The 9,358-nt window shown below is 31.7% G+C and overlaps 1 protein-coding gene across 1 annotated transcript in view; it reads right to left on the bottom strand.

The window, feature by feature from the left end:
* Positions 1 to 9,358, bottom strand: part of LOC133200172 (abnormal spindle-like microcephaly-associated protein homolog) — a 28,948-nt gene that overhangs the window by 1,200 nt on the left and 18,390 nt on the right. The window lies entirely within an intron of this gene.

Here is a 9,358-nt window from a genome sequence, read left to right as displayed (position 1 = left end):
TATTTACAGCCCATTGATTACTATGTGTATATTTAAAATGCGTGACTGGGTACACTGTAAATCAAATTCACCAGACGCTCCAATAATTAAGTTCATCAAAATTTTAATAAAAGTAACTTTTGGTTGGTAAGTAAAGAATGTTACCTTCTTAAAAAAAATAATAATAATGAAATAAATAAAAATTAGACTTAAAAACTTCCCTGATGATATGTAAACTAAACATTAATATTTTTAAAGAATTCAATGTTGAATCTTTTTTTTTTTTTTTTGGGGGGGGGGGGGGGAGTCCAAGTCCAAGTACAATTTATTCATTCAAACCAAAGTATTGGTACATGTACATGAGTTACAAAATTAATAACAAACAAACATATAATATACAGTAGTTAGAAGTACATGTACATGTACAATGCTACATCACGTCGAAGTGAAAAGAAATAAGGAAGATAATTCAAGGAGAAAAGACAGCAACGTAATTTCTCCTAATAAACATGAATAGTTTTTTTCAGTCTTTTTTTTCGTTAGTAGTTCCGTATATAAAGGGAGTAGGGGCGTTTACAGAGGCTCTTATTGTAGGAGTAAAAATTAAAAACCTAATCTAGTTAACCACTTCATTTAGTACTTTTATGTGTGAGTTCTAGAAAATTAAAATCTACCATTTTAAATTATTCTACACGTTTACATATATATATATATATATATATATATATATATATATATATATATATATATATATATATATATATATATATATATATATATATATATATATATATATATATACTTGTTTCGGTAATAATATATATATATATATATATATATATATATATATATATATATATATATATATATATATATATATATATATACATGGAATAAGTTGAATCTCTTGACGAACGCTTATAATTAGAATCCATGTAATTACTTAAAAAAAACTACTTGTTCATTTTATTAATAGGATTAGAGTGTTTACGCGGCGTCAAGTCAAAAGTATCTCGCCGTGAACCCTTAGCATACTGAAGTACTGGTATGGTGTCACAGGCACTTGTTTCGGTAATAAATTTTGAACCCATAGTATAATGATAACACAAGGTATCTAACTCCGAATTACACGGAGTCCCCCCCTCCCCCAGAATCGCACTCATTTACACTTTCAGAGGAAATACACTGACAAACTGTTTATACCTATGTTTTCTACGATAATTTATCTACACAACCATATGTGGCATGCTAGTCTTAATTTTCTTGAGTCTCCGTAAACAGCGTCAAAACTCTGCTCGTCGAGTGGAAAAGTCGAATTCAACCATGAAATGGTATGTGCTAATCCCGCACAGAGATTTTGATTGGCTAAAAATCTGTTTCTAAAATTACATCGGATAAACATCGTAATGTTTTCAGGGAAAATCAGACGTAAACAAGTTCTATTTACTCATGCAATATTTAAACACTGGAATTGAATTTTTAAACCCACTCATTTTTTAATTTTGTTCTCTGTGCGGGATTAGCACATACCATTTCATGGTTGAATTCGACTTTTCCACACGGCGAGCAGAGTTTTGACGCTGTTTACGTAGACTAAAGAAAATAAAGACAAGCATCCATATATGGTTGTGTAGATAAATTATCGTAGAAAACATAGGTATAAACAGTTTGTCAGTGTATTTCCTCTGAAAGTGTAAATGAGTGCGATTCTGGGGGAGGGGGGGACTCCGTGTAATTCGGAGTTAGATACCTTGTGTTATTATTATACCATGGGTTCAAAATTTATTACCGAAACAAGTGCCTGTGTATGGTGTGTACCGCAGATCTTAAATTACAGCAACATAAGCACATGAAAGATCTAATTTTAATTAGATTTATAAACATCCGTGCTGGTTTTAAAAGTAATAGCTTAAACTTCTTTTTTTAAAGATAAATGCGATGATTTGAATCAAGCTAAATTTATGATATTCAACAACAAAAAATCTTTAATCGTAAATTGGCATTCTATAAACACATGAATCTCCGTCCTCGCAAACTACGATAATGAAATAATAGTTTTTATTATACTTTCATGTTAAATACTAAAATCTTATTGGTTTAGACGCATTTAACAATCCGTAATGTTACCCTCAGCGTTAGCAACACACTTGACAACGGGTAACATTACGACAATGTCACATGCGTTCAAATCATGCGCGTACGGTTCACCGTAGAATTCTCAAAACGTCGGTTGTGCGTTTGAAAGAAGCAGAATAAACGACGTCAATAAAAGCTTGCGTCCGATGTAGCTTACTTGAAAACAACAAACGACAGACGAAACATCCTTGCGAGTGCACACTTTAGATGATAAAGGACTTTTTGAGTAGCAAACAAACAATAAAGAGGTTGGTAAATCTTTTCCGATGCTTTCTTATTGAGAAAAATAGAAGCGGGGAGTTTGAAAGCTTTCTAAGCGTGAACTTAGCGACGATCTCCGAATTTTTTTTCGACATCCGAAATCAATTATAAAGACATTCAGTATAATAAAATAAATAGTGCACGTTTTTGAGGGTAACAGTTGAAATTGACACCCCTCGGAAAACCATTTTCAACCTCCGCTGACGCGTCGGTTGACAATGGTTTTCCTTGGGGTGTCAATTTCAACTGTTACCCTCAAAAACGTGCACTATTTATATAATGACTTGTATACTTTATATAATTAGCCATTTGTACCCAATAATTGCCTTTTCCTGGGTATCCTTATATTTTGTCAATTAATAATTCATACATTCATTATGGATGACAAAAATAACGACTATTCATTTAGCGTCGCGGGAAATGTCATTGTGACGTCACGATTTTCACCAGAAAGTCGATTGAAAATCTGACGCCATCCGATTTCCAATCGACTTTCAAATTTTGCTTTCGACTTTCGACTTGGGTGGTCACACGGTACGATTTTAGTCGAAAGCAAATCGAATGGAAAAATCGGATGGAAAATCGAATGAAAAATCGTATCGTGTGACCGCACCTTAACAGTTAAATTTGACATAGATGATAATATTTATTGTCATGACGTCAAACAATAATAATTTTAAACAGGACATTCGGGACTTCTGAAAGAGATTTTTTTCCCTAGAAGTACATGCACCTAACAAATGACCCCTATACTTTTTTTTGAGTTCTAGAAAAGGTTCTATAGTCTTAAACTTTTTAACAGCAATGATGTTTGAACATCAACAACTCATTATCTGAAGACTTATAGCATCGCTGTGTTATAAGTGACCAAGAAACATGAAATTCTTATTATAACAGTCCAAAGATGTTTAAGCTGTTTTATGAGGATGGATAAAAGAAAAAATAAATTGTACACTAAAACCAGTTGTTGATATAGTAATGTACTTTAATTGTTTGAAGTTTTGCATTTTATTAGAATAAACATTACTCCTAATTCCCCATACAATTTGCTCTAAATTTACAGTTAATGTGTTATAAAACATACCCCTAATTTCTTAGCTTTCATTTTCTGACTCGATGTTTTGCTCCATCTTCCCTTCCTCCTGAAATGTAAGAAATGTAGAACAACAAATGTTACCCGTACAAATAAGTTATTAGAGTAATGAAAGAATACAAACTTATAGTCCAGACAATGATAGCAAGGCAGCTGAGACTGACAAAAAATGATTCTAATGTATAATCCCATCCCCACCATTTCTCAATCTTTATTTGCAGTAGGCAGTTGTATTTTTGACTCCTGATCTTGACTTTTAATCAAGTCACATACAATCTACTGGCATCTTCTTCTAACAATCCTAAGTATGTATGGTATGTTAAGAAATGGAAGTTACAGCACTAAATATGATCAAAGCAAATATCCTAAAACAACAGTCAACATCTCTTTACTTTAAACCCTGATTTTTCCAAGTAATGTGCCTTGTACTTTTACAATCCTTCATTTTGTAGTGAATATAACATCTTTTGGTAGAAAGATTACTAACTCAAGTTAAATTGTCAGACAAAAGTTGTGATGAATGGACAGGTGAATGGATTGATTGTTTGTTTGTATGTTGTTTAACGTCCCATTCGAGAATTTTTCACTCATATAGAGACGTCACCATATACCGGTGAAGGGCTTCAAATTTTGACCTTTACTCGGCACTCAGGGCCTCGGTTTTTAGGTCTCATCCGAAGGACCCGCAACTTTCACTTCAAAGCGCATGGCAAAATACAAATTCGCATTAACCAGTTCTTCAACTGGACGGCGCAAAACGATGGACTGAAAACAGATGGCAACTTAAGGTCACCCGAGTCACTCATAGACATAGAAAATTTGAATTATCTATTGAAGATTTTACAATTATCAACATTGTTCAGACTGATTCGTTGATCAGCTATTTTACAAACTTAACTATCTTTCCTTTAAAATTTGTGTTTTATTAAAAGAATTTTCTAAAACATTCATGTGATTTTCTTTTTTCATTTTTAATTAATGCCAAATGAAATATTTTCACTTAGTCTAACCTTGACAAGTTTGATGTGAAAGTGGTTTCTAAGAACCCGCTGAGTGATAGCTGCAGCTTCTTGAAGTTCCCTTAACCTCCTTCTGTCCACAAAAGCATTAGACCCTGACTTGAGCAACATTATGGTCTGCTTCATTTCTTGGTACACACATCTTGTCTTGTATTCTCTATAAAATGTCTGAATAGTAAGAGCTGCTCCTTTTAATGATCAAGAACTTTCTTCGATCTGTCTGTGTCAATCTACTTGCCCTGAAAGTTTTTTTTAGACACAAAAAGACTGATTGTCTTAGTTTTGTGTACAATATGTGCTGTTTTCTGCCTTTGTACCATGACTGAATTCTTCTGGCACTTTCCTGTTTCAAGAACATCAATTTTCTAGTCTGTTTTCCTCTAAAGCATGACTGCATTTTCAAAGCTGCTTCACAGAGGACCAAATACTGACGATGAACTAATCTCCCATGTTACTTGGCCCGATAGCGCCACTGACAAATCTCAGTATACTTCTTCAATATCTGAAACTTCTGTAGAATAATTAACTTTCTGATCTCAGCCTGGATATGGATAATTGAAAGTTTTCTTTGTTTTGCTTGTTTTCTGGCAATCCAACCTCCTACAGCACTTTGAAGAAATATGACTGATTTTCTTGTCATCTGGTATTCTGTTTTATCCCTGTCTCTTTTCATTATATTTTTGAACCACCTCTGTATTTTACAGACAGCCATCTTTCGGAGTAGAAACAGATCTCTGTGCATTTTCATGCGAAGTAATGTCTGCAGTTTTATGATTGCTCGCTTCGTTTGATTGTAGTTTTTCTGCTGAAGATGCCTTCTGTAGTGGGCTTGAATGGTGATGGCTGCGCCCTTGGTAATTAAGAATTTTTCTCTTATTCTCGCTACACTCAATTTTCGACGGAATTGTCTCTGAACTCCAATTACAGTATCTTTCAGTCCTGCATATCTTCTCCGAGCGAGACATTTTCTGATGCCTGACTGTATTTTGACTATGGCTGCCCTATCTTTCCTGTATTCACGATGCACCATGTAGCCTCTAAAGCAAGCAATTAAGTACTGCAACACAATTTTTGATCAGAAAAGCTCTTGAGTTCTTGGCTCAGGTGAGCTAAAAATGTAAAACAATACATATTTTGAAAATACCTTTAATCCTTTTGACAAATAAAAGTAAAGCATGTTTCTCGAGAGATGGAAAGGTTTTTTTTTAAAGTTTGAAACGTGTGTAAAAATTAATTTTGGATGATGAAAAAAATATTGATGTTCGGGCATTTACTTTCAGAAATACCACTAAATTTAAACAGAATCTGGATGAAACGTTAAACTCACTTATTTTTTCTTGTACAAGGCTTCATCTCTCTTCAAAATAAAAAAAGGCATGGCATTAAAATGAACAACACCAATAAAGTTATATTTGGAAGATTACAGATGGTTAACGGTCATCTTTGGTACTTCATATAACATTCTGTTCAGAAAATTAACAGATAGTTTACGGTTATATTTAGTACTTTTATATAGCTTTCTGTTTTCAATGTAATCAAAATCTGCATACTCACCAGCATTTCACCCATAAAATAAACTGTTTTAAATCCGGATGGTCTCGCAGTTCTTCCTTCAAACTTATTTTGATTCTTTGAAGAAGAATCTAGCCAAATATACAGATTCATTAATCAAAATTAAGACACAGTGGCTGAATCATATTCAATTTACCGGTATGTTAAAAGATGAAAATTATGGTCTATCATACCTCTGTTCACACATATAAAAGTTTTGCTTTAATACTTATGATTTTCAACAAAAATCTAATTTATAATTTTTAAAAAAATCAAACAATTTTAGCATACATTGCATAGCAAAATATGAAAAAGAAGCCATTATAACAATTCAAAATAAGAATATTAAAAATGTACAGTTAAATCTTTAATTTTGTGGGGTTTAGGTTTTGTTTGTTTGTTTGTTGTTGTTTTTTTTTTGGGGGGGGGGGGATCGGTGTGAAGAGACATATGAATTTATGTTCTCCACGAAATGTAAAATTCAAAAATAAAATAACCAAGCTTTTCCTCAACCACAAAATTCAATCCCAATGAATCATTAATTTTTCTTCAAACCGTGAAAAAATTGGATCCCACAAAAATATGTGATTTTACAGTATCTCAATAAGAGTAATCTCTCTTATCAGACGATAGATGAACCTTAACTGTTTGACACTGTTTAAGGCTGGTACAATTTCAATGTGTCTGCATATACTTGTATTATAATCTCGATATACATGTATAAAGATTTTTTTTTTCATTTCTTAAATACACTCTTTTCCTGGTCCTTACACTCTCAATTTCAATACCAGTAGTTTCTTTATTGAATACACATAAAAACGACAAATTTTAAGAAGAGAGAACTCATTTGAGCATGTCAATAATGTTTAACTTAACATTTACTATAGTTTAAAATTAAACCAATTTTGAATCTTACGTTCCACATTTTATTAACAAACAATCATTTTAAAGTACTACAGATGCATAATTTTACTATAATTAACATTAATTAATATTTTATTATAATCATTATAAATAATCAGTTTTCCCTGACACGCAATAAAAAATCACAATGAATGTATTTTGTAAAGTAATAAAGATAAATAACATTTATCATAATTTATTTTAGTTATATTTTTATGCATAAATAGTTAATTTTAATCTACCATAACTTTTTTTACGTACCACAGCCTTAATTTCTATTTGATGAGGATCGAGAGTCCACTCTTCTCGACCACACTAAAATTCATAAAAAAAGGAACAATAACGTATACATAATAAAAATAACATTATTAAAGATTTCAAAATAACTCAAGATTATCTGAATATTACGCATTCCCTTTTTGTTGTTAATTAAATGCTTACCCAAACGATTTTGAAACAATTTCTCACTCACACTTTCCCTTATGTCTTCAGGAAATCTCAAAAATCTCCTCAAAAATCTTCCAGAAAAGTTGCTTAAAGTTAGAAAAGGAGATGAAAACAAGATTTCTTTAAAAAGAGTTCTGTTGATTACTTTGATTAAAGCCAGGGCTGATGTTATGAAAAATACGTATACAATGATATTGTTCAAACCTGGGATGATTCCCACAGATGAGCTTTATCATCCCTTGTAGCTCCTTTTTTCAGCTAGATTAGGAAAAAATGCTTTTAATTAAACTACAATGGTTAAATTTTATGTACATTTTGAATTATGATATAAAGTTGCTGGTATATATGCTTCCTTTTGTATATCAAAATACTTAGTATTACTTAAGAAAATATGCTTAAGATTCTAAAGTGACAGAATTGATATTTTATAAATCTACATATTCATAAAATATTGTATATATACTTCCCTAACATATTGTTATTAAAATTAGAGAGTCAAGTGCTTTTTAAAAGAGTTTTCTTGGGAACTTTTTTTTCACGTGGAAGGAGTTCAAATAAGAAATGCATGCAAATTTGCTTATCTTCATTTTATAATGGCTTAAAACTTTTCCTACAATAAAGTAGTCATTACTGAGAACTATTTTTCGGGCCTCAGACAAACAGTTAGAAGAGACTTAAATCTAAATTTGAAAATAAACCATTCGATGTTTTATTTAAATGCACAAGGTTTACATTCATAAAAACTCATGAAAAATTAACTCATCTTTTTCATTGAAAATTTATTTATAACCTCAATAATTTGAATAAATGAAATTTATCCCCTGCTTTTGTTCTAGAGATATAGCAATAATATTCATGCATAAAATTTTTAAAACCTTATTACTCCTTTAATTAAAGTTATAAACATAATTTGTTTATGTTAAATTTTTTTGAAGTGCAAATAGGTCACAATTCATATTTTAGACTTCAGGGATTTTTCCCCTTTTGATCAAAACATATATATTGAATACTATACTTAGTACTTATTTACAAAAAATAAAGATAGGTCAAGTTTAACTGGCTTTTAGTTTTACTGAGAAACAAGCTTATGTCACCATCATTTCTCTTCAGTGTTTTTATTCTTTATCATAATAGAAATAAAAAAGATAATAAATATAAAAAAAATTGTTATTAGTAACAAGTACTGTAATAACTTATTACAGTACTTTTAGGTACATGTTTAAACCTTTCTAAGACCTAAAATAATTTGATCTGCTATACATGCGTTCTGTTTTAAAGTTCTTGTTTGATTTTTTTTTAAAGAAAAAGATTAATCATACAGTGTAATGACACTTGAGTTACCAATATTAGAGGTGTACTGTGAGTGTTGAGCTCACAAAATGATACCCCTACATGAGTATAATGGCACTATATATGTCAGAAGAATTCTGTAAAAGTCATAATTTAATTCGGGCAAATAGGAGTTGCGGATAAGAGATGTGTATCCCCAATGTCATAAAAAGAATGGCAGTGTCCATGTTCTGCTATGGAAAATCCCAAATATCTGTCCGATCTAAATGTAAAATAGGAGGTGCATAATGGCATTATGTAGTAAAGATTCTGTGAACGTCTCAATAAGTTTTATTCAGTGGTATATGAGATGGGTACCCTCAAGTGTAACAGATGTATGGACAACAGGACAGACACCACCAACACTATACCCCCCAACTCTTCAAGCGGGGGTATAAAATTGGAATAGACCTCACAGTGCAACATGAAATAGCTTACCATGTCAAATACTTTCAGGAGTTCTGCAAGAACCTCTTCGTATATGTTGATAAAATTTTCGTTTACCAACTGAAAAAAACTGACACACAGTGTAGCTGTAGACAATACTTACAACTGTACATACCCCCCCCCCCCCCCCCCCTCACCCAAGAAAACACGACATTACATTACATGAATCATCTTGAATTGATGTTCAATTCTT

This window comes from Saccostrea echinata, unplaced genomic scaffold (genome assembly GCF_033153115.1).
Source record: "Saccostrea echinata isolate AGI-Se365-2 ecotype Australia unplaced genomic scaffold, CSIRO_AGI_Sech_v1 ptg000002l, whole genome shotgun sequence".
In the NCBI taxonomy this organism is placed as follows: domain Eukaryota; kingdom Metazoa; phylum Mollusca; class Bivalvia; order Ostreida; family Ostreidae; genus Saccostrea; species Saccostrea echinata.
The sequence above is the reverse complement of the archived record's forward strand: the minus strand, read 5'-3'. Positions and strand labels throughout refer to the sequence as shown.